Source organism: Dromiciops gliroides, chromosome 3 (assembly GCF_019393635.1).
Source record: "Dromiciops gliroides isolate mDroGli1 chromosome 3, mDroGli1.pri, whole genome shotgun sequence".
Lineage (NCBI taxonomy): Eukaryota > Metazoa > Chordata > Mammalia > Microbiotheria > Microbiotheriidae > Dromiciops > Dromiciops gliroides.
Window position 1 is genome coordinate 351106444 of NC_057863.1, and position 9613 is coordinate 351116056.

At 43.4% G+C, this 9613-nt stretch overlaps 2 non-coding genes across 2 annotated transcripts; both read right to left on the minus strand.

Moving 5' to 3' along the window:
- Positions 1–3654: 3654 nt before the first annotated feature.
- On the minus strand, positions 3655–3818 carry LOC122752055. The gene has a single exon (XR_006355859.1). It is a non-coding gene; the product is annotated as a U1 spliceosomal RNA (small nuclear RNA).
- Positions 3819–8821: 5003 nt separating this feature from the next.
- On the minus strand, positions 8822–9012 carry LOC122752009. Its single transcript, XR_006355819.1, has one exon. It is a non-coding gene; the product is annotated as a U2 spliceosomal RNA (small nuclear RNA).
- Positions 9013–9613: the final 601 nt, after the last annotated feature.

The window sequence follows — 9613 nt, forward strand, 5'->3', positions numbered from 1 at the left end:
ACAACACTGGCACTTCAGCTGATTCAGAGGCTCTGGGGGTCTCCTTCTCTGGTGAGGCCTTCCTGGGGTTGGGCTCGACTCCTGTATTAGCACAGCAGCTCCCTCCTTCTGACCTTCCAAGCCGTTCTTGGTTAGAAGATGATTTCAGCATATTCTTCTGTGAGTTTTGCTGCTCCGGGCATTATTTGGATGTTTTTTGGAGCGATCGTGTCATGAGTTTGGGAGATCACTCTGTACAAAAGCTTTTTAATTTACTGTAATCAAAGGAAGACTCCCTCTTTCTAAGGGTATATAAGGTTTCTTTGCTCACCAGTTACAATTTCATTAGCGTGATGCAAATCAACCCCAAAGCAAATGCTATAACAAGAATGGATGTAATACAAAGCAGCTTTAACCATTTCAGTTATAACAAGTATGGAGGAAATACAGAACCACTATGATAAGATTACATGATTCCAAAAAGGAGATTGGCAAGGATGAGGATGCCCAGATGCCCCCACAAGACAGGCCCTTACTATCCCAGGGAAAGAAGTCACCAGGAAGGGACTTATAGCTTGTTCATTTTGGAGTTCGTCAAGGGGCATTTTGCTCCTATTAATCCAGGGTTTCATAAAATACTTTTGGATAATAAGGCAGCTCCATCAAATCCAGATGGTCCATACATTCATCTTAACACCCCCTAGCCATAACTTTAAAAGCCACCCGATCAGGCTCTCTTCTCATTTTTAATTTTAAAAAATATTTAATATTTAATATTCGATTCTGCTATGCATTCTGTGACTATCCTGGCATCTGGGGTTAGGATGTTCACCTCAACCTAACTTCTATCTGACTGCTTTCTAATTTTTCCAACAATTCTTGTCAAATAATGAGTTCTCTCTTAGGTACCATGCTCTTGGAATTAGGCTTCTAAAAATGACTTAAGATATCGATACCTTTTGATCCAAAAAACTTTCTGCTCAAGGAGGTCAGACAGAAGGAAAGTTGGCATATAAACCAAAATACATGTAGCAAAACTTGTTATAGGGGCAAGAACAAAGCAGTCACAACTGAAAGCTGCTGAATGGTGATGAGAAAGTTTGGTGCCAAGGAAGAGAACTGAGAAAACAGATCACCCAACTTTTTTACAAAAGTCTGGGGTAGAGGGGGCAGCTAGGTGGCGAAGTAGATAAAGCACCGGCCCTGGAGTCAGGAGTACCTGAGTTCAAATCCGACCTCACACACTTGACACTTACTAGCTGTGTGACCCTGGGCAAGTCACTTAACCCCCCTTGCCCCACAAAAAAACAAAAACCAAAACAAAAGCAAAAGTCTGGGGTGGAGGGTGGCAATAGGTGTGGAACAAACACCCACATACACAAACAGTCAGCTTTCCCCCTTATGGTAGTTAACTTCATTCAGGTGTTTCCCCCCCCCCTTTTTATTCTTTGCTATATGAGATAGCCATATGGGAAGGGGACCAGGACAAGCTAAGTATGTATTCATATACATACACACATGGAGTTAAATAGGTGATGTAATGAGAAAAGATATCCCTAAAAATCAATTTCAAAAATATTGTAAAAAGAACTTACCCACCAGATGGAGACCAATTTCCTTAGGAAACCCATCATTTTGTTGTGTTTTGCTTTTCCCTAAGTCCAGGCCAAGTATGGAAGGCAAAGGAAGGGTTTTTGTTGTTGTTGTTTTTTTTTAAACAGCATTTGATCAGTGGTTCCCAGGAGGATTTTATGCAAATTGATGGTGGCTGTGAATATAAAGTTTTGGTATCTTCAGTTATCAGAGATGTGCTCCATAGATGACAATTATGGAAAGGCTTGGTAAAATCTGACTGAAGCATTTGGATCAGTGCCACACAAAATTATTGGTTGGCTCTGAAACAATTGAGATCCTCGGGAGACTGTACTAGGACAATATGACTTTTATTTAAAACAATGTTTTCCTCTGGCTGTTGCTGTACAATGCAGGGTTGCCCACAGAGCCTATGATTAAATTCACTTTGGAAAGAATCATTTGGGCTTTGACTAAGATAAGAATGGACCATAAGATGTACGACAAGAAAGAGGACGTCTTGGCCCACACAATCTTCTAGCCCCTTCACAAAGACATTCTTAGGTGCTGACACTGTAAGTGAGGTTGTCTGGGCTTGGAGTCATTACCTAAATTCAAAAGCAGTGTGACCTTGGGCATGTCACTTAAACTGCATATGTATATATTTTACATATGTATGTATGAATGTAAAACCATATTACACATAATCCTATTTATCAGTCCTTTTTCTAAATGTGGATAGCATATTTCTTCATGGGTTTTTTGTAGTTGATTTGAGTATTTATAATACTCAATACTTAATCGTTCACAGGTGTTCTTGTTGGTTTTTTTTTTTTGGGGGGGGGGCAATGTGAGGTTAAGTCACTTGCCCAGGATCACACAGAAAGTGTCTGAGGCTGGATTTGAACTCAGGTCCTCCTGAATCCAGGGCCAGTGCTTTATCCACTGCCCACCTAGCTGCCCCCTTTTCAGTCATTCTTGACACAATATTGTTGTTACTGTATACATCGTTCTTTTGTTTCTGCTCATTTTGCTCTTCATTATTTTGTGCAAGTCTTTACATGTTTTTCTAAAATCACTGTTCATCATTTCTTATAGTATTCTATCACAATCATATACCTCAACTTATTCAGCCATTCCCCAATTGATGGGAATCCCTGCAGTTTCCAATTCTTTGCCACCACAGAGAGCTGCTATAATATATTCTACAACATGTTTTCTTTTTTTCCCCTAATCAGGGAAATCGATCAAGTAGTGGTATTGCATGCAGTTCTCAGACAATTAGCTCTTACTCTTTTACCATTGTCTTTTTTTCTTCATGTAGTTACTGTTGAAAACCCCCTAACAAGGATACATCCTCCACATTCTAGGAAGCATAATGAAAGTCAAAAAGAGGTGGAGAGGGCAAGGGGAAAAGACAAGGAAAGCCAGAATTCAAGGGAGAACGACATTAGAGAGAGCTAAAAGAAATTGGAAGCGTCAGGATCACTCTCGTTAGAGAAGGGGAGTGGGGGAAGAGCTCAGAACAAGCTTCTGGCAAAGATCTTCCAAAGATCAAAAAAAAAAAAAAGCAGGATAAAAATAAGGTCGAGGTGGAGTCAAGGGGCAAGGATGTGGCCAACAAACCAAACCAAACCAAAACAAAACAAAACCAAATCAAAACCAAAACCCAAACAACTTCTTGGAAAGGAAACGGTATGAGAAAAGCGTGAAGTAGGTTTGAGTCAAATGATACAGGGCCCAGGTGATAAAGCATGATTTTTACATCATGTAACTAAGTTGTTTAAAACTGTTGAGTGGAGGGAGCAGCAGTGGATTTTGGGGTTAGAGAAAAGAGACTGAATGAATGTAAAGCACTTAACCGGTAACTACGATTTAAAGGGGGAAAAGAGAAAGAGACAAAGTCGAGCTATTAACAGAATCTACTACATGTGAGTTAAAGAATTACAGAATCACAGCCTGAGGACGCAAAAGCGAAACCGGGAAAACCAACATAATACCGCCCCAGAAACCGAAGTTCAGAGGAAAATTAGACCCAAAGCTTAACAGCCCTTCTCACCTAGAAGCTACTCAAATAAAAACTACTTTTGAGACACAAGAAACCAGGGGAGAGCGCGAACGCAGTCCCCCACTACCACAAATTATGCAGTCGAGTTTCCCGCATTTGGGGAAATCGCAGGGGTCAGCCCATCCGGAGTGCAATGGATAAGCCTCGCCCTGGGGAAACCACCTTCGTGATCATGGAATCACCCCTGCCAGGTAAGTATGCTTTGCGACGCCATGCACGCCCACGCCATCGACGCACACACACATTACAGATACGGTCACTAACACAACACTTCGACATCCCACACAGCAAGATACAGCCACGCAAAACACGGGAATCTCAAAGCATTGCAAACCGAGCAACATGCAAACGTCGCCAGGATCCTCCGACACTCAAATCTTTATTTTCCAGAGGAAGTAACCAACTCATCGGAGAAAACGGCACCCAAACACTCCTCATCTGAATATTGCCTGCCCTCTTGTGACGTTTCTCGCCCGGCATCCGGAAGACAGACATCATTCAAGGCTAACATTCAAAGCAACTTACTACGTGGACCAGGACCTGAGCTACCTCTGCAGTATTTGGCATTTCCTTATCTCGATGGGACCGAGGCAGATTCGTTTCACTCTTGGATTGGTTTCGTTCAATCTTTATTTGTATACAGAGTCCGTCCCCATTAACAATTGGGCCGCTTCTCGATGCTCCTCCCTTCTCTCCACATTTCCTGATCTCGAGGCACAGCCCAAGTCACACCTCTTCCATCCAGCTTTTCCCAAATATTTCAGCCCCAGAACCGGGCAATGAACTGCGGGCCTGGCCATTCATTACCTCTCGCCTCCGGACTGGAATCCCCGCCTCAGCGCTCTCCTTTCTCCACCACATCTTCCCCCGACCTGCCAAACTGATTTTGCTGACTACATCGTTACCCTACCAGTGGCTCTCCTTTGCCGCGGGGAGAAATAGAAACTCTGTTTCGCGTGGAAAATCCGTCACAAAATGACTCTAATCGACCTTTCAACCTTATTCCTTCCCTTCCTGCATTCTGTAATTCAGCCAAACTCCCTTTCTTCCGGATGCTCGCGCAAGACACTCCATCTCCCCTCTCCGGGCTTTTGCAGGGGCTCTCTCCCTCCTCACCTGCCCTTCCTCTCCTGGCATCACCTTCGACGTAAAGCTTTTCCAGATTCCCCATCCCAAGTGCCCGACCTCCCCTCATTATTATTATTATTATTATTATTTTTAGTGAGGCAATTGGGGTTAAGTGACTTGCCCAGGGTCACACGGCTAGTTAAGTGTTAAGTGTCTGAGGCCGGACTCCAGGGCCACACCTCATTTTTATTTTATTTTATTTTATTTTTAGGCAATGGGGGTTAAGTGACTTGCCCAGGGTCACACAGCTAGTAAGTGTCAAGTGTCTGAGGCCGGATTTGAACTCAGGTACTCCTGAATCCAGGGCCGGTGCTTTAACCACTGCGCCATCTAGCTGCCCCCCTCCCCGCACCTCATTTTTTAAAGGATAATTTTGTATTATTTTGAAGTTGACAGACATCAACAAACATGAACTTTCCATGTACGAACAAGAAATGACAGAGGATTGCCTAGAAAAACCTGAAAAACGCGCTACATTTTGGAGTGCGTGTGTCTGTGTTTAAGGCAAGTAAGCAAATTGGACCATGCTCCTTCCAAAGCTGTTCCGCCGCAGGTCTGTGCCTGAGTCTAAACTGCCTTCTCTTTTTTGTAGCATCTTTCTTAAAATGTTTCCTTGATGCTCTTTCCTTTCTTTCCGGAATCATTATCACTAGAATGACACCCCGCCCCTCCCCTCCCTCAAGCCCTCCCTTGTCACAAATAAACTTACAAAAAACTCTTCTCTCCCCCCCCCCCCCCCCCCCCCCACCCCCCCCACACACACACACACACACACACACACACACACACACACACACACACACACACTTGAAAACCTCTCTCATTCTACACATCTCTGCTTAGAGGCCAGAAGCCCCCGCGATCTTAAAATGCCTTGTTATTTTGTATATGCTCTGTAGATAGCTATTTTGGTACACATTGTTTCGTGTACAACATGTTGCTTAATAGGTGCTTGTTGTTTTATTGGCTACAGTTTAAGTATAAGTGGAAAGTAAGTGAAACCTACATTCTAGGTGCCTATTCTTTAGTCATTTATTCATTCATATGTAATGTTGGGGCTAGAGTAATTATATCACCAATTTAAAGTAACTATGCTTTTTAAGTAAGTACACCTTTTGACTGAATCAAACAATCAGAAGCAAACATGAACAGTGCTTGTTTATTTCCTTGAATCAATCCAAGTCATCGTGAAGAAGATTGGGTCAGACTGGAGGAAAGTAAAATGGAATTTCCAACATGCCTTTAAGGAGCAAAGGGAGGACTGAGCTGTGCCAAAGGGAGAATTATGGAATAGACTAATAGTACTGGGCTGTCTATCCGCAGTTTAGTACCATAATATAACCTGCTGTTTCATCACTCAAATGTTTCCAGTAAAAAATTAAGTTTTGCCTCAACCACAAGGAGGGCAGAGTGTGTGTGTGTGTGTGTGTGTGTGTGTGTGTGTGTGTGTGTGTGAGTGAGAGAGAGAGAGAAAGAGAGAGAGAGAGAGAGAGAGAGAGAGAGAGAGAGAGAGAGAGAGAGAGAGAGAGAGAGAGAGAGAGAGAGAACTCACTACCTCTATCTGTGTGTTGGGAATTTTCCTAATTGGAGAGTCAGAGAGATTGTTTTGTGACTGATCTCACAATGTTCCCTCTAAAATAAGTTCCCTCAGGCAAATGAAATGATTTTTGTCAGATGTGGAATGGCCTTCTAGGTCATCCAGTCCAAAAAAAAAATAATTCCATTTTATTTTAATTTCAGTTTAATTTTCTGTCTCCTTCCTTCCCCCCACCCCCAGTTGAGAAGGCAAGGAAAATAAAGCCCGTTTGAAACATGAATGCAGAACAAATTCTCACATTAGTCATGCCCAAAAGAAGAAGGAAAAGAAAAGAAAGGAGAGGGCAGGAGAGGAAAAGAAAGGAAATATTGCTTTGATTTGCACTCGATCACATCTCTATATGTAGATGGTGGATAGCATGTTTTCTCATTGGTTGGTGATTTGGAATTGTGATTGATCATTGTGCTGTTCATAGTAGTTCTAAGTCTTTGAAAGTTGATTACCTTTGCAAGATTGTTATCATCACATATATTGTTGTCCTGGTTCTGCTTGCTCTACATCAGTTCATACATGCCTTTCCAGGTTTCTCTAAAACCATTCCCTTCATAATTTGGGGGGGGGGCAGGGCAATGAGGGTTAAGTGACTTGCCCAGGGTCACACAGCTAGTAAGTGTCAAGTGTCTGAGCCTGGATTTGAACCCAGGTCCTCTTGAATCCAGGTCCGGTGCTTTATCCACTGTACCACCACCTAGCTGCCCCTCCCTTCCTCATTTCTTACAGCACAACATGTATTCCATCCCATAAATTGTTCAGCCATCCCTCAATTGATGGGCATTCCCTCAGTTTCCAATTCTTTGCTATCACAGAAAGAGCTACAATAAGTAGTATTTTTGTTTACATAGGTCCTTTTACTTGTTCATTGATCTCTTTAAAATGTATAGATATAGTGAGAGTATTGTTGAATCAAAGCATATGCAGAGTTTTGGGGATATCGTTCCAAATTGTTTTTCAGAATGGTTGGACCAGTGCATAGCTCCACCAATAAATACTACATTACAGTACCTGTTTCCCCACAGTATCTCCAGCATTTGTCCTGTTCGTTTTTTTTAACTTTGCCAGTCTGTTGGTGGTACCTCAGAAGTGGTTTAAAAATGCATTTTTCTAAGTATTAATGATGTAGAGCACTTTTTTCCCACATGGATATTGATAGTTTGAATCTGTTGCCCCCCACCCCCACCCCCACTCCCGAGGATAGATATGGAAACAAATCGTAGGAGATATTTTAAAATTATTTTCTCTTTATTTTATTTATTTTGTTGTAGGAGACAGGCAAAACAAACCCCATTTTTGACAAAAGTGAACTGCAGTCAAGCAAAGGATAAAGGCGATCACAAATGATAAAAGTAGACACTTTGAATTACATGAAACTAAAAGGCTTTTTAATAAATGACTCCCGAACACATGAAAGATTGTCCCAACCAAATCACTAATGGAGGAAATGCAAATCTTCTTACCTTACTCCGAAATTAAAATAGTATTAGAAAGGTGCCACCTTTCTGGCATATTTGTCCTTATGACTTGTCTTCAATATACGTTCCCTCTGACCTTCCTTGGAACTCAGCATGAACTACAGGAGAACGGGTTTTCCGTGGTCTCCTCCTCTCTAGATGGAAGGAGGGGAGCGGACAGCACCCGAGGAGGCCTCTTCCTGGGCAGGGTCGTCCTGGAGCATCCACAGCAACCAGAACGATGTCGCTGATGCAGATGACGCACCTAAACTGAACAATCAAGGTTTTCGGGGCAAGAAGATCTTTTCGTTCAACAATGGCAAGGAAAAGCAGCACTTTTAAAAGTAATTCTCTTTGGAGATCACGGCGTTCAGAAGAGGTAGGTGGTACAGCGGCTAGAGCGCTAGGCCTGGAGTCAGGAAGGCTCGAGTTGAAATCTGCCCTCAGACACTTAGTAGGTGTGTGACTCTGGGCAAGTCACTTAGCCCTCTTTGCCTTGGTTTCCTGGTCTGTAAAATGAGCTGGAGAAGGAAATGGCAAACCACTCTAGTACCTTTGCCATGAAAACCCCAAATGGAGGTCATAAAAAATCAGACACAAATGAAAATGACCGAACAACAACGCGGCATGACATATTCTCCCTTGCTTTCAGTGAGTTTTCCACTGATATCTGATAAAGTGCAGGTAGTCCCCAGAAGAGAAGTGCGAACATGAGATGAACGGGCGTTTCATTAGCAAAGAGCACCCAGCTGGTGACCCATTAAGATAATTGGCAAGCAGACCCAGAGGTAGACCGTGTTCTCTCTTGGCTGTTCTCGCTCGTCTCCAAAAGAAATCAAAGGGAGAAGGGACTCAAACGCAAGACTTTACAGAATCTCACGCCATAGCGAGTTTCCGGGGAGACTTAACCCCTTACAGCGTAAATAACATCCTTGGAGATCAGGACGACACCAAACACTCACTTCACGGCTGCACCGCGAAAAGAGAACGAACTTGTCTAACTTTCGCGAACCAGAAAATTTCCCCGAAGGGAGGTGCACCGTTCCCGGAAGTACTGCAATACCGAGTCGATGCGTGGAGTGGACGGAGCAAGCTCCTATTCCATCTCCCTGCTCCAAAAATCCATTTAATATATTGTCCTCGGATAGAGGACGTATCAGATATTAAACTGATAAGAACAGATACTACACTTGATCTTAGCCAAAAGGCCGAGAAGCGATAAAGGACCCTCCGCCCACTCCCCCCACCCCTAAGCAGCAGCGACCTTTTACACACGCGGCGACCAACACGGCGTTCGCCAACACCCGCCCGCCCCTCGTACCTCCCACACCCGAGAATACAGCGCGGCCGCCAGACACACGCCTCCACACAACCAGAAGGCCGCCCCCAAAACACACCAGAAAACGGACCTTGACCAAAGTTGTGCACTTCCTTCGCACAAGAAGCCACTCTCCCGGCACCCAGAAAACCTTGCCTACTTGGAAACTGATCATTTGCATGCCCCTCCTCACTTCCGCACCAAGCCGACCAATGGTTTCCCTCTAGGGGGCGGGAACAAGCAGAAAAAGCCCTCTGAGCAGAGAGCCGCTTTTCAAATCTGGTGTCAGGCCCATACTAGCTGTGTGACCCTGGGCAAGCTCTTTTTTTTTTTCTTTCCCCAAGTTCTCTCTCTCTTTCTTTCTTTTTTTGTTTGTTTACATGTAGAATTTTATTTTTCCCAAATTACATGTAAATACAAATCTTGACATCAATTTTTTTCAAACTTTGTGTTCCAAATTCTCTTCCTCCCTCCCCTCCCCAAGAACTCAAGCAATTCAATAT